Source organism: Clytia hemisphaerica, unplaced genomic scaffold, assembly GCF_902728285.1.
Source record: "Clytia hemisphaerica strain Z4C2 unplaced genomic scaffold, Clytia hemisphaerica genome assembly, whole genome shotgun sequence".
NCBI lineage: Eukaryota > Metazoa > Cnidaria > Hydrozoa > Leptothecata > Clytiidae > Clytia > Clytia hemisphaerica.
This window is the reverse complement of record NW_027104381.1, coordinates 7490-31799: the sequence shown is the minus strand read 5'-3', so window position 1 is coordinate 31799 and position 24310 is coordinate 7490. Positions and strand designations below refer to the sequence as shown.

The following is a 24310-nucleotide window of genomic DNA, read 5'->3' as shown; positions in this document are numbered from 1 at the left end:
TTATTTAAATTCATCCAGTATGCAGAATTGCTCTTTATTTCATTACCAAAATTTGGTTCAAGCGTGGTTGGAGAACTTTCATTGTCGACTTGTATAAAGGGGTCTTCCCCTTCCAAAATTGGCTGCAAATTCGAAAAGTCGGGAGCATGATTTTCTTCATATTCGTTGTTTACATAATTAACCAAATCTAGTCCGTTAGAATTCGATTCTTGAGTTAAGTCATAATTTAAAATATTACCATTATCATAATTTAATAATAATAAGTCGTCGTCGGATTGTTGTTGATGTTCATCTTCCGATACTAGGCCGCCAGCTGTGGAAAGAAAAGAATTCAAACAAGATTGTTTTATAGATCAGTAAAGGAGAACCATAGAGGCCATAGGTAGTTAAAAAAATAGTGCTGGGACAGTTCACTGCGTTGCAGAAGTTGGTAGAGAACAATTTAATTGTTGAATTTGTTAAAACGGTGAACGTTAAATAGTTAGAGAACCTTATAGATTGTAGAGAAAGTAACAAGAAAAACATAGTAATAAAAAATCAAATTGCTCTGACTGTAAGATTGGCCAAAAAATGGCACCTGTATTACGTTTTGAGCTAGTTCTCAGAGACTCAGAAAGTCTTCTAAAAGTAAAATGTAAACTTACGAGTATTGTAACTATCCATTTTGAATGGAAGTTTACGTTGGAAGATGATACGCTGCTTTTAATTTCTCTCGATGTCACTTTATTCCTCGTTTTCTTCAATTTATTTATTTATTTATAGAAGTGTATTTTTCAGGTCTATTGACCTCTATGAAACAATGTTACATCTTTACAATTTATAGATCTTATCATTCCATTCGTTTGTCAATTCTGTTATAGAGTTTTACAGTTAGGCACCTGGGCCTCTAACCCACTCTTCTTACAGTCATGAAACCCATTGTTGTTTCAGTTCATCTTTATCTGCTTCCTTCGTTGTAATGTTACTGCGAGCTTTTTGTCTGCTATATACATTTCATCTTTACGAGCTCCTATGCGTTCTACCTTGATTATCGTCACATCGAAACCCATTTGTTGTTTCAGTTCATCTTTATCTGCTTCCTTCGTTGTAATGTTACTGCGAGCTTTTTGTCTGCTATATACATTTCATCTTTACGAGCTCCTATGCGTTCTACCTTGATTATCGTCACATCGAAACCCATTTGTTGTTTCAGTTCATCTTTATCTGCTTCCTTCGTTGTAATGTTACTGCGAGCTTTTTGTCTGCTTGTTTTAATTCTCTCAAGTAAGAGTGGCGTTATTGTAACACAATTTCCACATTCAAAGCGCCGGCTTTTATATTGCAAGCATAATGGACAAGTCTATCACATCTCCTACATTGTAAGGTGTCGTTATCTGCTATGATGGTGTTTGTTAAACAGTTATTGGGTGTGCAATATCCATAATTTTGTTGAATTTCCTTGTTAGAATTTTCGTTGATTTCCGCCATATTGTTGCATTTTCAGGATCGTGGCAGCACAGTAATACTCAATATATACTCATTTGCTATATTTCGAGAGGGCGGCGACATTTTTGACCAAGCTCTTCCACGATTCATTGACATTGCAAGGAACTGTAATAAAAACGCTTGATGTAGCATTAGCTCCATTATTAATATGATGAAAAAAAACACTGATTTGTTGATGATAATGTTGCGCTTATCCTGCATTGTTGGTCGCAAATAGACAAATGAATTCATAATGATTTCTTCATGTATTGTTGATGCTGAAAAAAGAAGGTAATAAAATAGGAATGAGACTGTTGTTCAAAGTTTAGACCATACGGAAAATTTACAACTACAGAAGGCCTACCGTGAAAAGCACAGCTCAAAATCATATATTTACGCTGTGCCGACGAATCGAGATTCTATTCATCGCGCAATCAGCGAAGACAAAAGTAACCATGACGACCATCCAAGATCTTGGATGAGCGTCATAGTCGATATTTTTATTCCCGTCGTTGAAAACACAACTTACAAAAAGTCATCAATGCTTTGTAAAAAGAGTCAGTGATAGAGAATCATAACATAAAGTCTGTCTATTACTAGTCATAGCTTTCACTAAATGCCCCCACATAAAGATCATGTCATGCACTTATAAAGCTTTAATGCTTTAAATATTAAACATTAAAAAATAATCTTCCTGATTATTTTATTGATTGATTGAGGCGTTTGCTTGAAAAAAAAAATTATATTCCATTATAAAAAAATACATACTTGAAGAATTCATGCAGCTTGATAACTTAATAAAATTTAAGGAAAAGCTGGAAAAGCCTCTCAAAAATATATTTAAAAAGTTATGGTATCATTATCTTACTGATTTTCACATCTCCTGTTTGTTTGTTTTTTCTCCTGGTTTCTTTCTTATAACGATATATGTCATGATTATTAGTACTAGTAATCTCATGGTTATAAGGGAAATTCGGGATAAATTTCCCGAGGTCAATTTTGAAATTTTTTGAAATTTCCCGAGTGCAACGAGGGAAATTTAAAACATTTCGAAATTTGACCGAGGGTAATTTATCCAGAATTTCACGAAAATAAGCATGGGATTCCTGGTTAATCTCATGGTTTGGATTGAAATTCTAACAATTCTGAAAGACGTCAATTTAACACTGGAAATCAATCTGAAATTTAAAAAAGAGGTCTCAAAAAAGTCATAGAAACGCGAATCGAGTTTTAATTGGATAGTATTCCATTTACTTAAGCCTTTGAAGTTAGTAAGAAAGTCGAAAAAGGTGAAGAATTTCCAAACGATGAAAATTTCACTTTTGCGGGAAATTACAAAATCTAAGAGGGAAATTACAAAAGCTAGGAGGGAAATTACAAGTTCGCGGGAAATTACAAATTAACGTAAGCAAAAACGTCAATCGAATTTCAATCAACCATGAGATTATTCACTAAATAGACCTTTTCTGGTAATGTCGCAGACATCTTAGATTGTAGGCAAAATATATAGTGGTGAATAAATCAACAAGGTAACCAGTCAGAAATAGCTTGTTTTTTTCATTGGCTGCTATATTTCAACAATTCTCTATTGCTACTTTGCCTAATAAACAATAGTCAAGAGGATACTGCGTATAAAATTTATCAAAAAGTTCTGCGCCATCTTAAGTTGGGTGAAATAGAAACTCACTTATCCTAGTTAAGGCCCGGGCTCCACTAGCGTACGCTGTGATTGCACTTCTCAGGCAAAATCTTCTATGTTTTTTGTCAAAAGAAAAGTAAAGGAATGCCATTGTGGTTTATTCAGACGTACAGTCGAGAAAAGTTAAATGCGCCTAAATTTCTTTTCAAGTGCATAGTCCTTTTTCATGATGCAATCTTTTCTCCAAGCTGATCGCAGCGCATACAATGAAGAGACGTGCCTTCAGGAAGCTAGACTTTTTGAGTTTATAGCTAGCGATATACTTTCCCTTTATGGTGTTTCTGTATGACTGTCTGTGTACCTAGTCTAACCACCGTTAAATGCCTTCGGGAAGGTCTCTCCTAAGTTAGAAAGCCAGAATTTGGAGCTATTTCACCAAACCACTGGAGCGTAAGTTATTTAGGCTATCACAACTGCATGAAAAACTTTAACGTGCGCATGTAAAGTTTAACGAGTAAGCAAACTTTTTTCAGGTTTTTCAAAAAGATTTACCGCACTGAAAAGACGTAAAAACACTCTAAGTGAGGTAAATTATTTTGAAGACCAACAGAAAAAGTCAACCACGTTTGGATTCAACTTTACATATATGTACATTCATCTTTTTTGTATTTTGGCGGTTGTTTTACTAAGTTAAGAAGGACTTTCTCGAGTTACGACCATATGATGGTATTTAAAGCTCAAGAAGCCCTATAAACAATAAAGGTAGTTATCAATAAAATGATAGACAAAAATAAATTAGAGTTTGAACAAAAATATCAAATGTACATTTGAAAACTTAAGCAAATTTCTTTAAAGATTCTGGAAAAAGAATTGAAATCATTGCTGAAGTGAACGTCTCACTAAATTACAGTAGTTAGTATTCAGTTTCAAAGACAAGAAACAAAATTTGACATACAAAACACTTTTTCTAGTCAATGAATCAGCTCATCATCATCATAACCAGTCTGCCATTTTGTTTGTTTTGATTTGCATAAGTAATATTGTAATTCGTGTTATATCATACACTGTTTTGATTTGCATTTATAACACTCGCTTCAGCTTTTCAAAGCTAAATCAAAGCTAAAATTGTAATATGTAATAATGATAATACCATATAACGTAATATGAAAATATATACTACCGTCCCGGAAAAAAACCGAACATTTACGGAAGAGACTAACTACGGAAATGCTTACGCGACAACAACAACAACAACAACAAAACAATTCGCAAAATTTTGAGATTCCAGTCCAATATCTATGCGTGAAACTATGAGAGCCTCCTCGTCGCTACGCTCCTGCGGGGGCAATTAATTTCGCTTAGCGAAAGTATTACGATCAGCGTTCGTGGGTCGCGGGTCGGAAAATTTTTTTGCGAAATCGAAAGTAAAGTATCGGTGGACTAACTCTCTTAAATATTTTGTAATTGTAAAGTATCGGTGGACTAACTCTCTTAAATATTTAGTGATTTTTTAATATGGGGCGCCATTATGTGAAAATAATATTGTAAGAACGGCGCCTTAAAAGCGATAGAAAGCAAAGGTAAAAGCAGTTTTAACTGGTTTCTAACTGTCTGAAGAAGCCCGAAGAGAAGTCCAAGTTGTACTGTAAGTACTTTGTATCTTTTTGTCTGTAGGAAAATAGCATTCATAGCTGTGAGGTTATTTTCTGTGTTTTAGCTATATTTTGCTTCTCAGATCCATCCAGTTTAATTATTGGACTGGTTCTGTTTTAGAAGTTGTTTTTTTTTATTTTTGCCCTTCAGATTTATCTGAATCTGATTGAGGCAGCTTTTTTTTCGCCCTTCAGATTTATGCACTACGGGCCACTGAATCTGATTGAGGCACCCCGTGGCCAGGGCAGGTTGTCATCCTGTGCCTGCGACCGTACAAGCTGCATTGTCAGCTCTTACAAACCAAAGCTGCATTGTCAGCTCGATTACAAACCAAAGCTGCGCTGTCAGCTCTTACAAGTCAACTCAAAGCTGCGCTGTCAGCTCTTACAAACCAAAGCTGCGCTGTCAGCTCTTACAAATATCTAATTGCTGTATATAAGTTCATAATAATTTTGTAGTGCTAATTTTTAAAGTGTAAAAATGATATCCATTGAGTCATATCGTTCACGTATAGGATGTTTTGCTTTTACAGCTCAGAGAAATGTTAAAGGTATTTCTAAATCTATTGTTATTGGTTCAGAACTTTCCAATGATGCTTTTTCTAAACTATTGAGACCAGTTCGCTTTGTAGCACTTTTAACAATCCTTTTTTTTGCAATTCCAAAATCATACGAGATAACGTTTTATGAAACACCACTGGATTTTTTGCATCTTTCAAAAAATGGTATATTTGTTAGATATCCCAATGTGACGCATAATTTAGGAGATCCAAATCTTACTTTTCTTAAAGTTAATTACACACTTTTATTATCAGGAGATATAGAACTCAATCCAGGTCCAAACACTGTAGAAATTAAAAGTGTGCAAGGGTCTTTTCATCAGGGAAATTTGGAAAGGTTTGGTGAGACTGCAGGCATACAATGTTCGTCAAATTGTTTTTTTGCTATTTGTTATGCGCAACTTAGAAAATTATCATTGTGGAAGACTCATGATTTGGATTACGTTTTACATCAAGGTGATCTGAATTTCAAAAAACTTGGCATCACTGGGCAGTCCCCTTATATTGAAGAGTTTTCAAAAACAATTGAAATAGGAAATAGTACTTGTACACTAGATTTCAATATTTTTGAAGGTTACTTTGTGACCGGAGATAATATTTCAGTAAATTTTATCAGTGAAGAAATCCTTATGCAGCACTCTGGTGCAGTTTTAGTAATTTCTGGTAATTGTTTAGGTGTGATGCACTACAACAAAAAATATTTTCTTTTTGATTCACACAGTAGAGACTCAACAGGACGTCAAGTTCCTGGAGATGTTGGCAAGTCAGTACTTTTGGAATTTCACCATGTAAATGAAATCAAGCAGCACATAAGATCTGAATACAACGCAAATTTATTTAACATTATATATCTGAAAACTGCCTTTCAAGAAGTAGAAAATACTAAAAATGTTATTTTGAGGGAAGTATCACGCCGTCAAAAAAATGCTTCACACAAAAGATCATATGAACAAATAAAAGGTACTGAAAAGCATGAAAAGAAAAATAAAGTTAAGAGACAATTCCGCAAACAAAATAAAGGTTCTGAAAAACATGAACAAGAAAAAGAAAAAAAACGTCTTTCATGGCAACAAATGAAAGGGTCTGAAAAACATAAAGAAAGAACAGAAAAGAAACGTTTATCATATCAACAAAATAAAGGGTCAGAAAAACATGAACAGGAAAAAGAAAAGAGACGCAAGGCTTACAAAGACAAAAAAAACAAACCAGGGAAAAGAGTTGAAAACTTTAAACAGAAAAAACAAGAGGGCCCTTCCTACATCTGTGTAATGTGTAACCGCTGTATGTTTAAAAAATCTGTGTTTGGTTTTGATGAACAAAAGTTCTCATTGATCAACTTTGAAGAAATAGAAAATTTTAATCCTGTAACCTCGTTTGATGGTAATTTCTACGTATGCACAACCTGTCATAGAAAATTAATGAAGGGAGAAATCCCATGCCAGTCTGTTACTAACAAGCTTCAAATTTTTGATCTCCCAGATAATCTAAATGATATACGAAAACTGGAAAGAATTTTAGTAGCTCAAAGAATTTTATTTTCTAAAGTCATGATCATGCGTAAAGGTGAATTCCCCAAATTGCAAGGTGCAATATGCAATGTTCCTATTGAAACACCAGGTGTATGTAAAGTACTTCCTAGAGGAAGTGATAGTAGTGGTGTAATAAATGTTGAATTAAAAAGAAAAATATGCTACAAAAACCCTGTTATTTCGCAGCAAGTAAGACGACAAAAAGTTTTTGAAACTTTGGACTTTTTAGTGAATAATAATCCTTTGTATCATGATATAAATATTGATATGTCAATAATTGACCAAATGAATAATGATGAATATGTTGAAAGGGTTTTATCAAATAATGATTCCATATCAAACGCTTCTTCCAATGATATAAGATTTGTTGATGATACAACAGTTACCTTAATCAAGCCTTTTGAAGAGCAATTAGAGAATGAATTTGATTCTGATGATCCACTCAGTGCGTATCGGACACCAACATGTGAAACAGTCATTGTATCAGAAGTGCCAAACATTATTTTAGATGATGAAAATGCAATTTTAGCTCCGGGTGAAGGTCAAACCCCCAATTCATTAACTCAAGATGAATTTTGTGAAGAGTTAGCCCATCCTCATCTTTTTCCTACTGGGAAATTTGGATATAACGTAGAGCGAGATATAAAATTGTCGCCAACAAAGTACTTTAATCAGCGTCTTTTAAATTACACTCAAAAGTTTGCTTCGGATTCAGATTACATTTTTTTTGCTCACAAAACATTACTACAGCTTAATCTTAGAAGTAAAATCAATATCGCAATGAGAATTTCAAATTCCAACTTGACCGCGGGACTATTAGCAAATAATTTTAATGATACAATTCAAAATTGCGTAGCATCTGATAATGCATACAAGTTTATGAGTACTATAAAAGGAACCCCTGCATACTGGCAACATATGTTATCTGATGTTCTTGCAATGGTTAAACAACTTGGTGTCCCAACATACTTTATGACTCTCTCTTGTGCAGATTTACGGTGGGAGGAATTTGTTACCATTATCAGACAATTAAGCGGGGATGCTGATACTGATCATGAACTTCTTGATTACCAATCTAGATGTGCCCTACTTAATAGCAATCCTATTGTGCTTGTGCGTCAATATCAATATAGAAAAGAGTTGTTTTTCAAAGAGATAATAATGGATGGCCAACTTGGAAAAATTACATACTATGCTCTCAGAGTAGAATTTACTTTCAGGGGTAGTCCACATGATCATTGTTTGCTTTGGGCAAAAGATGTCCCAAAACTTGAAGACGGAAAAGAAAAGTATATTGAACACATAGATAGTGTTATTTCTGCTAATGTTCCTGATAGAGAAGAAAGTCCTGAGTTATGGAATTTAGTCACTAAATATCAAATACACTCCCATTCAAGAACGTGTAGTAAATATCGCAAAAATGAATGCCGATTTCAATTTGGAAAACTTTTTTGCAAGCGTACTATTTTGTCTGAACCGCTTCCCGAAGGGTTACCTGAAACTGAAAAACATGATATTTTAGTTGCTAGAAATAATGTGATACAAACTGTTCAAGAATTTATAGATACAAATTTGCATCCTAAAAAGAGAAACATTTTGGATCCTGATAAGCCTGAGTATATTGAAATTGGATCTATTGATACAATTTTGAATTCTTTAGGGTTAAATTATGAAACGTATGAATATTACTTATCAATCTCACCAGACAAAGATCAGCATTTGTTTCTAAAACGTGACCCATATTCTTGTTTTGTCAACAATTATTTTGCAGAAGGCCTCCTAGCATGGGAGGCCAATATCGATATCCAACCAGTGTTTAATGCATACAAGGCAGTTACATACATGTGTGCCTATTTTTCAAAAAGTGAAGATAAGTGTTCAACTGCAATGCAAGAAGCATTAAAACAGGCCAAAGATTCAAATGACAGTCAGTTTGAGAAAATGTCTAAAATTGCCAAAGTTTACAACTCTAATAGAGAATGCTCAATCCAGGAAGCAGTTTACTTAACAATGCCTGAACTGTGGCTTAGAAAATGCTTTCCTGCTATTTCATTCGTTAACACTAACTTACCTGATCAAAGGTACAGAATTTTCAAGTCAAAAGAAGAAATTGAGGAATTGCCTGAGGATTCTGATGATCTTTTCAAACGAAATATGTTAAACAGATATATTGACCGCCCAAACACAGGGCAATTCAATACTATGTGTTATGCCACATTCTGTGCAAACTATACATTAGACACAAAAAAAAATACAAATGATGAAAATGATTGGCAGCCTACTGTACTAGATGATTCAACAAGTGCAGTGAATCATCAAGAACCCCAAACACTTCCAAAATCAGCCAAATTACTCAACAGTAAGGAAAAACTTAAGCTTCGTAAAGTTCCAAAAGTTTTGAGGTACTACACTCCTAACAAAAACAAACATCCAGAAAAATTTTCCCACCATATTCTAATGTTGTTTTACCCATTTAGATCAGAAGAGAATGATTTGAAACTTGATGGCTCGTATGTGTTGAAGCTCAATTTAGATGAAGTCAATGCAGTTGTTAACGAGAACAAGCAAATTTTTGAACCTGATGGTCATCTTGTTGATTTAGTACTTCAAAACTATCGCAATGACCTTATGCATAATCAAGATGCCTTTGCTCAACAAGAAAATGATGAAGTACAAGACCTAATGAGCAACTCATCAGACAGTGAAAATGATGATGAAAGTCATGATATTGAACAAAATTTTGCACCATTTACTCAAACAGTTCATAGCTTGCAAACTGATGACCAAATCAATACCCATATAAGATCTTTAAATTCTAAGCAAAGAGATATTTTTGATATAGTACTAAATTGGGGAAAAATGTATGTGCAAAATTCCAAGTCCAATAATCCTGTACTACTAGAACCATTGAGAATATTTTTAACAGGTGGTGCGGGCGTAGGAAAATCTCACTTAATTAAATGTATTTACAATTGTTTGTCAAAAGTCCTAGCATATAAAAGTGATGAGCTAGAAAAGCCACGTATTATTAAATTGGCCCCAACTGGTATAGCAGCTATCAATATATCTGGCACCACAGTACACACAGGATTGAGTATTCCAGTTGGAAAATTCAGAAATATGGCTGACAAACAAAGGACTGCCATTAGAAATAAATTACATCACGTAAAGTTGATAATAATTGATGAAATATCTATGATTTCGTCGCAACAGCTTTTGAACATCCATACAAGATTATGTGAAATTTTTGGTGTAAATGACAACACACCATTTGCAGGGAAAAGTATCATTGTTTGTGGAGACCTCTTTCAATTACCTCCAATTTTTCAAAGTCCAGTATTTTCAACTGAGGGACCTATTATTGGTGCATTCAAATTATGGCACCTATTCAAACTAGCTGAATTAGATGAGATTATGCGTCAAAAGGATGACTCTGACTTCATTGATCTCTTGAACAATGTAAGAGTAGGTGAATTGAATAGTAATGATGAAAGTATGATTAAATCTAGACTGATAACACGAGAACACCCTGATTATCCAATAGAATCATTGCATTTGTTTGCAGAAAATGCTTCAGTCCATCTTCACAATATTCAAAGATTAGATACTCTGCCCTCGGAAACAATAAATGTAGAAGCTATGGACGTTTATCCAAGGGATTTTACTGAATCTCAAATCACCAAGGTTAAAAACCTGCCACTTAACGATACAGGTGGCTTATCAGTTCTATTTGATTTGAAAATATGTGCAAGAGTAATGCTAATTAGTAATATTGATATAGAGGATAGGTTGATCAATGGTCAACTTGGAACCGTCACTGAGGTAAAATTCAGAAACAATAAAGTAGAGCTAATTTATGTTAAACTAGACGATAAGACGGCTGGAATAAAAGCTCAAAGTAAAGACCAATATGCTAAGGCCACTGAAACTGTTCCCATTGAAAAGAGTGAGGTAAATTTTCCCTTTGACAAAAAAAACCCATACACTTCACCTATCATTTCTCGGACACAATTTCCTCTTAAGCTAGCTTATGCTTGTACAGTGCACAAAGTTCAAGGATTGACTTTGGATTCAGTAGTCGTTAGTTTTGACCTTGCAAGGCAAAGAAAGTTCAATGCTGGTCAAATGTATGTTGCAATGAGCAGAGTGAAAAATTTAAATGGTTTGTACTTTACTGGTCAATATCGACGTAGTGCTTTTGTCTGTAGTGATAAAGTTAGTGAAGAATACACACGATTGCGTCAGAACAAAGTTGAAAGAGTTGCAGATATTATGAGGTGCAGTTCTAATTTAAATGTTTGCCTATTGAATGTAAGATCTTTAAAACGACATGCAGTTGATATTCAAAAGGACAGATTTTTGTATGAAAATGATTTGTTATGTCTGACAGAGACACAGATGAGTTATGAGCATTCTGAGGAAGACAAACAAAGTATTCATGAAAAACTTCCTTATTATATTCTTAGTCATAATATTGACCAGCATAAATTCAACAGTGTTACTGTCTGTCATTCTCCTTCTTTTATTGACATTGATGAGTATGATCATTCATCATGCTTTTCTCTTGTAAAATTTAGAAAAGCTGAATTTACTGAAAAGGGATTTTGTGTTTTGGTTCTCTATAAAAGTTCAAGAATTCAACGTGATGTGTTCTGTTACAATCTTGCTCAATTTATTGAAAGATACACAATTGATATCATTTTAGGAGACTTCAACATGGACGGCTTTGAAATGGAGCATGATCAATTGTTGGCTGACATTCTCCAAGATTATGATTTAGTTCCGAACTTTCCAACACATATCGATGGGAAAATGCTTGATCAAATTTGGACACATAAGGAATTGGTGCACGAGTATGGTATTGAAGTTATTCGTAAATGTGTGAACTTATCCGATCATGATGGAATCAAATTATCGCTGACTTTGCTAGCTTAGAATACCCGTCAGAGGCGATTCCCGGCGGGACGAGGGGGGGGGTTGGAAACTGGGGTGGTGGATGATCTCAACTTTCTGATGATTAGTTTTGAGTGGTCAAAAGATACATTTGCTTATGTTGTCATAGGTGCTTCTTTATGAACAGTTTGAATTGATCAAAGGAAATTTTTTGTGATAGACTGAGTAAACCAGGAATACTCTTTAAAGCAATGATGTTATCGAAAATCTGTTAATATGATATCAGTACATGTTTGATTCTGGATAAAATTAACTTTGTAATTAAGGATTGAAGCTTAACTCTGTTGGAAATATGCAATTAAGGTCATCCCACCACCCCGTCCATTCTTATGTAAGTTTTCTGACGTTTAAAGACTATTCTTAAAAGACATTTCTGCATTAACCAAAAGGAGGGCTCTGTTGAGTTTGACATTTGCAGATGAAGTTGGGGAGGGTCTGAGAAATGGGTCAAATATGTGTGAGTGTCTTTTATGGATGGTCTATGGTAGAAAAAATCTATAGACAAAGGACAATTAGTTTAAAGATGCCTTTCATTAATTCATTTTTGATTACTATCTCGTCAGGAAACTTACATACCTATGGGTATGGCATTTAATGTATCATTTTATTTATTGTATTATTTATTCCTATTTTTTATATTATTTATTCCTATTTTTTATATTTATCATTTTTCTTCTGTTTTTCATAATTATTAGATTTTTTGAAATTATTTTATTCAGAACAAAGTAATATTTCTACCATTTTTTAATAGGCTTTTGTTAATTGTTTTATTATTTTCTTGTACTCTTTTTGTTATTCATTTGCCTACTCAAAAATCAAAAAGACTGTCACAGAGTTAAAAAATAGACGATATGGAAAAATATGGAATGAAAAAATATGGAAGTACATTGCAAGTGAATTGATTCATCTATATATGTATGCATTTTGGTTGATATTATAAGGATAATTATTGAAACGTTGAATAGTGGTATAAGTGGATATATATTTCTATTTTGGAATTGATGTAATCGCTTATCCTAATGCAGCTTGAATTCATTGAATCTCAAAATATCCTAAATCGTCGTCATTTTCAGTCTTTATTAACAAAGAGTCGAATGGTTTCGAAAATTTTCATTACAATCACCAACATTCGATACAATCGCCAACATCGATACTGCAAAATATGCGCTTAAAGTCATTGTACCATATCATCGTTTCATCCGATTTCCACAATATGCTGTATTTGCTCATTGGAAACATAAAATTTTATGATTTTCAGCATTTCTATAGCAAATCAACTGTCGCGCTCAGCCACCAACCGACCATTGATAATACAAAAATAACAATTCTTATCGCGATTTCCATGATTCCACTGTGACTTCTTCGACGTATCCTGACTTGACCTCAATTTTCGAAATGTCTGGTGATTTGTTCCTGTTGGATAAAAAAACGTTTTGGTATGTACACTTTGTATGGTTTGATTACTCGAAATGTGACATTTATGTAAACGAAACACTGAAAACTAATTTTTATTATTTTGGAAGCCGGAAATCCACCGGATGTGAAAAAAAGCCAAATTTGCACAATACTTGTAAATTTGTAAATTGCTAGCTATTTTCTATGAGCTATGTACTATCGAACTTTTGGAATTACGAATACTTGGAAATATAATTTTTAGATTCATGAAATCCAAACTCAAGTTTTTGCCCCTGTACCAACCTGTATTTCCCCTGTTCATTAAAAAACGAAAGCACATTTTCGGCCAGAATGAAAGAAAACTTTTCTACGAATTGCTTGGAATCTCGAATCTTGTCTTTTCAAGTTCAAAATATTGGATATTTTCGACCAGAAATGATGTAAAATTTTACCTTGCCTTTCGTTCTAAACTCACTCAAAATAGGTTTATCTTATTAATTTTCCGCATTCCTCGTCAAGTTTTAATTGTGAGCCCATTGTTCTCCAAGGATTTCAATGTTCTTTTCTTCTTCGTCTTATTTAAAGCGAAATTTTCGACTTCTAGTCGTCTTGTTTCGATTCAATTAAAGTGACATTTCCATAATTAAAAGTTTAGTAATTACTGTTATACATTTGGGGATCATGTAAAAGATTTCTTTCGAAATAAACTCATTTCAACAACACTTGGAGGTTTCTGGGGAATTCGTAAATAGTAAACTGCATACTGATACAGTCTGCTAGACATTAATATGGTAATATTTGCTCTTCATCTTTGATTTTTTCTACAATGATTAGATTGACACATGCGCGATAAAATTTCTAATATTTGTCTTCAGAGGTTACTACTTTCTTTGAAAACCTAACCTCTGATACTCAGGGTACAGAAGGCCGTCATCTATCACTCAGTTCTCCTCAAAAGAACATATAGGAAAATCTACAAAGCTACATGCTGAAGGCAAATGTAATAAAAGAAAATAGAAAAATTACCACAACCGTACAAAAATGTAGGCTAAAAGGTTAAAAAAATACAAACCTAAACGCGAAAAATGCTCTTTTCCCCGAAAATGACAAAAGGGAATTTTCCCAAATTATTACATCCGACTTTTAAGGCAAAGATTTTTCCTGAAAAAAAGGCTTCTTCTGGCATGCTAATAATTTGAAAAAACTAGTGAAGCAATCTCACACAAATTTCAAAAAAACCTAATTTTTAGCTAATTTTTGGCCCAAAGATTCCTTAAAAAATATTTTTTCGAAAATTTGGCTCCGTCACATTTCAAACATTACCACTTAACATCATTGTGGAAAAAATCAGAGAAAAATATTAAGCCAATTGCGAGAAATGATCATTTCCACTGAAAATTCCAAAAGAGAAAATTTCAAACAAGAAAATCTAATGTTTAGGGCCAGAAAAAAAATATTTTTGGTCTAACTAGTAGGAAATAAATCGAGCTTCAGGGTTAGCAAAAAAAGATTCAAAGGTGAGTCTTCCCAGCGAGATTTTAAGCCAAAAAGTAAAAAAAAATGCAGAATTTTGACAAAAATCCGTTATTTTGAGATGTTGACCGTTTTTTGACCATTTTTGGTGAACAAGTGATCCGAGAACCTCCAAATTTAGCCCTGCTTTACTTTATTCTGTCTTCTAGCGAACTGATTTGAAGTTTTACCACCGGGCACCTTTCTATCATTCAGTCAGGTCCACACAGTGGGCCTTTAAAGTTTGAACTAGCTATTTTTTTTTTTTAATTAGGTGCTTTTAAGGGTTAAAGAACCTCCGAGGTGTAGGTCCAACAAAAAGAGTCCCCTTACCTATAAAACCCTGTAGCATATGACTTTCAGCCATTTCCAAATAGACATGTCCATGCAGATATATTTTATCCAGCCACGTTTCAGCCATTTTCTTTATACCTATCTACAGATTTTCTGTTTGTTACTTTTCGTTTTTCTTTACGACGAAAGCTGAAATCTTTAACAGATTTGTCCTTTAAATCTTCAACAGATTTATTCTTTATCGAATTTGTCTCAATAAAATATAATTCAGGTTCATAGTATCGGCGATGAACTGATCTCGAAGTACACACTTGTTGCATAGGTAACGATATGCTGCATGCATCCCCAAATTAGTTTTGATATAGGGGATGCGAATCAGGCTCTGATATCGCTTCCGAGAAAATTACCGAATAGCTATCGAAATTAATTGAATTAGCAAACAAAACTTTCAAGATAACAAAAGACGACAAACTGTCAATCAAAGTTCTCTATCATTCAACTCTTTTTTTGGTTAGCAGATTTTTTGCTAAGTTCGGAACGGTTTTGTGAGCCTGATTCGCATCCCCTATATCAAAACTTATCAGAGGGGATGTGGGCAGCCTAAGGTAACGACTCATCATGAGAATCTAAAAAAGAAAAAGATTCACTTAATCCATGATACAGTATATGGCCCCCAAAACGGAGACGGCCCCCAAAACGTAGGTCATCATTAAAATGAGGATTCTGACTTGTAGATTTATCAGAATTAGACGATTTTTGTTTATTTTGAAAGAATGATGGTCATACTTCTGCGTGGGCATTTAGTGAAAGCTATGACTAGTTTTAATCAGGCTACACTTTGCAAAGCTATCTCACAATCAGTTATTTGTCTTCAAAGAAGAATGCGCACTGATAAAAGGAAGAGCACTTGGCAAATAGAACTGAACTAAAAATAGAAAAGGACGTTCATGTGTGCAATTTTCAGCCAATCAGAGCTTTAATTGGCATTTCTGCGTGACTTTTTTATATGAATCTGCTAATAGGAAATTCGTGTATTTGAGAGTTCCGACTTAAGATGTCTTAAATTTTACTAACCTTCATTTCTAAGTTCTTCAATTTCATCCCATATTTCTTCAATTTCAGCCCGCATTTCTTCATTTGGAGCCAACCTTAACTTCTAGTAATCCAGTAATTGACCAAATATAGACCAAAACGGCGACTCCATCGATTACACAAATGGACAGGGTCCAACGCACTGTACAAGCAAGAAAATCTCTACATTCAATCTATAGATGCAATAATCGAAAAAGTAAACTCTGTTTTTTACAACAACAAGAACCTCTCTTCTCATCAACTAACGCAAAGCTTCAAAGTTCGCTCTATTTAAAATCTCTTAACGAATGCTTCTTTTGTTTTCATAAAACAATTAAAGTAGGTGAAGTAATATTTTTAATCTTGGTCGTTAGGGGAAATCACCACGTGATCACGTCTCGACCAATCAGATTAGACGAAGTGGGAAATTCCATCTTTACCATCACCATAGAAATTCCCTGTTCCCAGCAAAGGTTTTTCTTCATCGTACAGGGAAAAACTCGAGATATCTGTAGTTTGTCTACATTTAAATCATCAAAAATTTTTTTGCTTGCTGGAGGGGCTGCCGCTCAATATAAGGAGGCAATATCGAATTAACGAAATTTATCGGAATACCGTACAAAATAAACTCAAAATACCGTCACTAAAAACCTTTCGATCATAATTTAGGGTGCTGTACTTTTTTGAGAAAAATGGAAAAATGAACAAAGAAACCCTGCTGAGGGCTTATTGAAGGTCTTATTTAAGTTCACCGGATCCTATAACGTTCATTTGATACTTGATACCAAAATTCTGTCTTCAAATTACCCCCCCCTCTTATTTCACCCCCCCCCACCGCTTATTAGAATTTAGAAAATCTTCTTACCCCCCTGTTTGTTCGGACCCCCCCCCCCGTCTATTCGGGAGACAAGAGAAAAAATTAAAGAACATTTCATTTTTTGGGTTAGTACAATCCTAGACGGTTCCCGTCGTCGTAAACGCCGGTTAAATGTTGCTGAACGAGAGAAATAAATTTTGGGATAGCGATACACATGAACAACTTAAAGGGACCCCTCGCTTGTTTGTGATCTTTATGAAATCAAATTATATTGGTCCAAAAACCCCTAACAGCATATTCAAAGAACATAAAACTTACTGCTAGTTCATGTAGAGATATCGAAAAATTCCTCTGAAAACAGTATGGCGTCTCCGTCTGACTGAAACCCTGGTCAAAAATCTTTCAAAGATCTTTCAAGAACTTTAATGATCTTCAAAGATCATTAAAGCTAAAGATTCTTTAAAGATCTTTTTAAGATTCTTTCATGTTTCTTTAAAGATCTTTATCTTAAAAAGATCTTTAAAGAAACTTTTATATTCTTTATAAGATTCGGAATATGATTTAATTTCTAAGAATCTTTAAAGATCTTTTACAGAATCTTTAATGATCTTTGAAAGTTTCTGTAAAGATCTTTCAAAGTTTCTTTGAATATCTTTCAAAGTTTCTGTGAAGATTTTCTTGATTCTGGTTAAAAAATTATACGACTGGATACTTGAAAAATTCACGTGGAAAACCCCCATTGCAGCAAAACACTGGGGAACTAGTTTCCAATTTACGAAACTTTCACATTTCAACTAGTTTCCAGATTTCGAAATTTTTACAACGAGTTTCCTATAATTTCCAACATAGGGAAATCTTACACTTGAAGTTTCAAAAGGAAATTTTTGGAAACTATTGGAAACTTTTTTATTTTGACAAACGAAGGTTTATATACACGGATTAATAATTACAATCAATTATAATCAATGTTGTAAAAAGGTAAAAGAATTATAAAAGTTGGTCGAGAACCCGGTTTACACGGCGCGCTTTATCAATTTGCCGTACGACTTGCTTGAGCTCCTCAGCAGACTTAGAAATTTTTGAGAAAAATTAAAAGGGTGTCGATCGAGGGCGCTTATACCGACTGCATAATACCGCCCGTTATCAAGATTCCAAAACTCGTCCCAGTTTCCCTTTCATTTTCTGGCTTGGCGGCAAACAAGATGGCGATGGTTGATGCATATCTCTTGAAATGAAGGGAAGAATCACACAGTTAAGTACAAGTTTTTTGTCTGTTTAGAGCAATTCTCTTTGTCCATGTTCTGTTTAATCCTATTTCTTTGAAGTAATATTTTAATACAGTAGAAACGTCTTGGTCTATATAGAAAATACTGGTGTCCTGTCTTTTGTGATTTATTTTTCTGAAGTTTATTTTCTATACATTGATTTTAGCTCGCTTTCAACACACAGGGTACAAGTTGAGCTGAAAAAACAAAAATTTCTTTCAACGGGTTTCTTTAAACAATAAAGCTTGGGTTTCAAGTGAATAAATTTTTGAGTAAAAATGTAATTTTCATTGTTTATAAGTCAGATGATGATGGCTAGTATTTTAGGGTTTACGACAAATGAATTTGTGGAATAAAGAATTGATTTTAAACCACTTAGTCAGATACGTGTAAGTTTTAATTGTTCTCGGGGTCTACACATTTGTTGTGTATGTGGCATCTTTTGATGAAACTTGAGACCCGCTTTCATAAAAAACTTTACGTGTATGGCTAGTTTATGAGTTTACGACAAATGAATTTGTGGAATAAAGAATTGATTTTGAACCGCTTAGCCAGATACGTGTAAGTTTTAATTGTTCTCGGGGTCTACACATTTGTTGTGTATGTGGCATCTTTGGATGAAACTTGAGACCCGCTTTCATAAAAAACTTTACGTATGGCTAGTTTGTGAGTTAACGACAAATGAATTTGTGGAATAAAGAATTGATTTTAAACCGCTTAGTCAGATACGTGTAAGTTTTAATTGTTCTCTGGGTCTACACATTTGTTGTGTATATATGTGGCATCTTTTGATGAAACTTGAAACCCGCTTTCATAAAAAATTTTACGTATGGCTAGTTTATGAGTTTACGACAAATGAATTTGTGGAATAAAGAATTGATTTTGAACCGCTTAGCCAGATACGTGTAAGTTTTAATTGTTCTCGGGGTCTACACATTTGTTGTGTATGTGGCATCTTTTGATGAAACTTGAGACCTGCTTTCATAAAAAACTTTACGTATGGCTAGTTTGTGAGTTTACCACAAATGAATTTGTGGAATAAAGAATTGATTTTAAACCGCTTAGTCGGATACGTGTAAGTTTTAATTGTTCTCGGGGTCTACACATTTGTTGTGTATGTGGCATCTTTGGATGAAACTTGAGACCTGCTTTCATAAAAAACTTTTACATATGGCTAGTTTATGAGTTTACAACAAATGAATTTGTAGACAAATGAATATTTTGAAACTGTTAATTCAATAAATATTTTCATGTTTTATTGGTCTTCTTTTTTTGCAAATACATCTTATGACAAAACTTGAGAAATGGCATGGGGGTTTGAAGATAGATCATTTTGAAGAAGGTCAATTGATGTATATAGGTGTTGGGCTATTTCTACCATTATAAAGTTTTTTGCACTGTCTGATGTTGAAAGACTTTGCTTTCTAAAGTGACTTATAATTTTTTTTACACATTTTCAGCACTTCAATTGGATGGTACATTCACTTTGCTGGCTCGGAATTAGAGCTGTAATTCCTAAAAAGTAGTTTTTAATTTTTGTCTTTTCACAATAAAATTTTTTATTCCTTTCGAGAAAATTGCTGTTTTTCTTTCCAATGTTTAATTTGATGTCTATTTCTTTTACTGTTTAAGTCTTTAAAGAAAGTTTTTATATGATTTGGATAGCCATTTTATTTTCCAAGTAGATGGTAATCAAACTTATTAATTTTTTTATAGGAGCTCCTTTGACGATGCTTGGGTGAATTGATCAGTCAATATGGAACTCAAAATGGATGAATGCAATACTACGAATGGAATAACGAACTAACAAAGTTGGTGGACTATCATCTTTTTCGAAATCTTGACGAACGCCAAAAACTCAGAAAGTTTTTCAAGCCACAACCAAAAGAAATCTTTTTTTTAAACGACATTGAATTTTATCCAATTCGAAGAAGTCTTATTTTATTACCTTTTTTGCATTCCACAATATTTCTACTTAACCTTTCCCACTTTTTTGTGACTTTTTTCAGAACAAACTGCTGAATGAGATGTTGGCAACTCAAAGGCGAACCAACATTCTCCTGGGCCAATTGATTGCGAAGGTAATTTTTTTTCAATTTCTCAAAACAACTGGACAACTTTTTTACGCGATGATTTAACACAGCTACAATCACATCCACGCTTTTCTAACTTGAACCTAGATAAATTTAAAACATGCATTATTTGTCTGTTTTTTGTAAATTTTGCGGCAAGATAGAACATTGGTGTCACCATTCTTTTTTAGGTTTCAGAGCAACCATTACCTAATGCAAACCCAAACCTAAATAAACACAAACGGCTCCTTTAGATGAAAATGACTTTGTAAGTATCATTTCAACTTCTTTGTTTTTAACTTCATATCCACTGAGTTTTGAATACTTAAAGGAAAACTTTTTGGATTAAGTTCCCGTCAAATTTCGTTTTCATCATCAGAAGAAACTGCTAAAATTCTAAAGCTCTGTGACAAACTGACTTGATAATTTTGAAAAAACTCTTGAGAAGGAAAGAAAGACTTAATTTGTTTTGAGCGGGAGAAAATTATAATTGTAAAATTGACATTTTTTTTAGTTTGAATAATTTTTTGAGAGAGACAATTGTATCCTTTATCCTATCCTTTATTTACTCTCTATTTACTTTATGTATTTGTAACAATTTTAATATGCAACTTTTAGCTTACACAAAGGTTTCTAGATAACTAAAATGTTCCTTTTCGTTGCTTTCATTACTTTTTGCTTTATTTCTAATGTCTGAGTGTCGCAGTGCTAGATTACATTTAAGTACTGTAGTACGGTTATCTAAAGCAATAAAATTGTATTTTTAGGTTCTGGCAGATGGCTCCAACTTGTTAGATGTGCCGAGACATAATACTCCTACAATATATGCCATTGCCTTGGCTAAGGCGATGTTTACGACAGAAGAACTTGAAAATGGCATGGTCTCGCCTAAAGCAGGCAAAAGGAAATCGAGGACTGCATTAGATCCTAATCAAGTCAAGAAAATAAAGCGTAAATTGAATTATTTCATCCACCATGGGTTGACAAATACGATTTAACTTATTTTCAAGGTTTTTTGCTGTTTTATACAAATAAGTCATGTTAAGCCTGGGAGCTCCTCAAAAAGTTATGCCTTGTTTTTGTTTTTTTGCCATAACTTTCAACTAGTTGTGATATAAAAAAATTTAAACTTTGTTTCAAAAAATTGGCAGTCCGCACATTTTGGTTCATTGCTCTTGAAGGGAAAAAGACAAAACCAAAGTTAGTAATACCTTATTGAAAAGACAATTTTGAATGGTAGAATCTAAGCTTTAAATACTTTTTTAAAGAATTCGAAAATGAAAATAAAAACTTCGAGAGCAATCAACTAAAATGTGTGGACTGTCAATTTTTTTGAAATTCGTTCATATACTTTTTTTACAGGATTGATTCAACACCAATATAAACTGGAGGAACCAAAGTTCAAAAAAATTTGGCCTCATTGCCGGAGGTCCATCAACCAGGCTGGAAATGACGCCAAAAGAAAAGCTGACGTTGAAGATGAGATTCAAGAGAATAATTAATTTAAAATTATAATTGGTGCAAAGAAAAATTGTTTAATACAATCTATATTGTGATATTTTTTTTGTTGATCCGTTCGTCAAAATTGGATATAAAACAACAGCTCTAATTATTATTTTCGCTAACCCATCTCGGACAAGGTGCTTAAAAACAACTACTAGTCTTCCAGGATATTCAAAACACCGAATGGTTTTAAAAGAAGCTTCAAGATTTGTTAAGAATCTTTAAAGTCTCAAATATTGAATTTTTTTCAAGATCTTTAAAGTATCTTAGCTGATCTTTAAAGTATCTTAGCTGATCTTTAAAGATCTTCAAAGATCATTAAAGATCAATGCTGATTCAGTAATGATTCATAAAAAGAGACTTTAAAGATTCTTTGAAAGATCTTTGAAAGTATCAGTAAAGATCTTTGAAAGATCCTATAAAGAATCATCGACGTTCATTAAAGAAACATTGAAAGTTTTTTGACCAGGGAACCAACACAACCAGGGCTCATTGGGAGTTCTGAAGCCGATACCGATTCTCCATAAACCCGCAACTCGACTCCAAGCAAAGGGTTTTTCTTAGGAGAAGAGCGCAGATTCTAGACTGTTCGAACCAGAGCTGGCCTCTACACCGTACTCTAATTTTCCGGTGCATTTGTGTCGACAACTTGGTGCGACAAGAGCGCGAGAAAATTCGAAGGCCTTCAGAAGCCATTTGAAATTTCTGAAAGTTGAGTGAACATCAAAATTTATAATTTGTAATTATGGAGCGAAGAAAGAGTTTTGCGTGCTAATACTTTGGGAAGTTGCTTTTCATATGATTATGAAGTGAGTGTCTTTGTTATCATTTTTAAGCGAGGGGTCCCTTTAAAGAAAATCTATACCTCGCACTTCAGCAAAAAATGTCTGCAAAAACATTTTTATTGTCTTTATCAAATTGAAAACAAAATCTTTTTTATCCCTACTGGAATTTTGATGGAAAACTTAATCTTTAAAGATTGTAAAAGCTTGATCAGAATTCTGTGAGAGGGTTGTAAAATCGTTCAAGAATGACGCCCAAAATTTTTCAAATTCGCGTATTCACGCGCGAAAAAAACCATTTTCACGTTCAAGCGCCAATTTTGCTTTTATATCTTCGGTTAAAACGATTGTGCCCTTGTTGGGCTAAATATTATTTCCTTTAAGCAGTTTGACCTATTCTTATGCCAAAAATTTTCGTCAATATGAAGTTTTTTACAGTTTTGTGACCTTATTCTCGATAGGGTCGACCTTTTAAGGCATCTTTTAAATCTATTTGAGCTTAAATAAAGCAATGTTTTAGGTCTGCCGCGCCAAAGTTACAAAGAACTACCCTCTTATTTTAGGGTGGGATTTTTTCGACAATTTTCGCTCTTTTATGACTGAAAAACGGCAGTAGAATATGAGTGACTACGGAGACGGAGACGACCATTATTAAACGCTGACGGAAAAAATTTTCTCTATACTTTTTTGGCTAAAAACGCTCTCGATGCACAAAGATTGTCATTAAAAATGAAAAAAACACGCCCTCAGAAAAATGACAAAAATATTTGTTTAGATATCTTTGATGATTTTAATGTTATAAAGCTTTGATTATTTTGAATGACTTTACCATGACAATAAGTTAATATGACAATAAGTTAATCCAAGACTATGCGAGTGAAGCGAGCAAAGAAAACTTTACAGATTTATGTCTTAGATTTTTAGAGTTTCCCTGTGTTTTAGGCAATGATTTGCTTTTCACGTTGACGCTACAAATCTCAATTCACGAATTCACGGTGGAAAAATCTTATTTTCACGTTCACGCTGATATCTCTATTCACGTATTCACGCGCTAAAAAAGTCCAATTCACGTATTCACGTCAGAAAAAAGGCTCATTCACGTGTCACGCCAGCCCCTGGGGAGCCCCTTAGAGGGTGAAAAAATAATTTATATCCTACTAGAAGTCAATCAGTCAAAAGATGTTACCAGCTATTCTAGACACCCCTATCTCACAGCCCCGGTGGAACCTTTTTACTCAAGGGGATAAAAACTCATCTTAAAACCCCAACGGGATAGAAATTCTATTGTTTCAAGTTTCAAAAATCCAGTGGGGATGATTTTAGAGTCCAATTTTTAAACATTGAATTTCCAATGGGGACGATATCAAAGTCGATGTCAGGGTACACACTTTTTTATATAAGAATGGTGTCAATCCATTTCATCATGGATATTCTTAACTTTTTTTGGGAAAATCATCCTAAAATATTCTTACAGCATTCTTAGGTTAGGATCCTAATTTAGACTAGATTTAACATTTAGTACATATGTCTCAAGCATAAATAAAATGCCATTTTTGTGAAAGGATAGTGAGCCCTATTTGGGGGTTATTGACAATTTATAATTGAAAATGCTCTAAAAATGGCATTCTTGGCTTGAGTAGCAAGATTCCATGATGGTGATAATCTTAGCATTATTCTTATATTTTTGGCCATTTTCATCATGAACAAAAGTGTGTAATTTAGCTTTGTCTAATTTTCCAGTGGGGTTTGGGTACCAATGAGTGTGTGACACAGGGGTATTTCTAGATATACCTTTTGGATTA

General features: G+C 33.8%; 3 long non-coding RNA genes across 4 annotated transcripts; 2 read left to right on the top strand and 1 right to left on the bottom strand.

Annotated features, from left to right (window-relative positions):
* Positions 1-194: 194 nt before the first annotated feature.
* On the bottom strand, positions 195-15181 carry LOC136819186 (uncharacterized). Its single transcript, XR_010848403.1, has 3 exons — positions 15038-15181; positions 645-1742; positions 195-313 (listed from the first exon to the last, which is right to left on the bottom strand). It is a non-coding gene; the product is annotated as an uncharacterized lncRNA (long non-coding RNA).
* Positions 15182-18070: 2889 nt separating this feature from the next.
* On the top strand, positions 18071-20234 carry LOC136819184 (uncharacterized). 2 transcript variants are annotated; one of them, XR_010848402.1, is made up of 4 exons: positions 18071-18137; positions 19612-19673; positions 19868-19962; positions 20161-20234. It is a non-coding gene; the product is annotated as an uncharacterized lncRNA (long non-coding RNA). The 2 variants fall into 2 exon arrangements; XR_010848401.1 differs by having other exon boundaries at positions 18084-19673.
* A 208-nt stretch (positions 20235-20442) lies between these two features.
* On the top strand, positions 20443-21771 carry LOC136819179 (uncharacterized). The gene is made up of 3 exons (XR_010848400.1): positions 20443-20491; positions 20991-21174; positions 21586-21771. It is a non-coding gene; the product is annotated as an uncharacterized lncRNA (long non-coding RNA).
* Positions 21772-24310: the final 2539 nt, after the last annotated feature.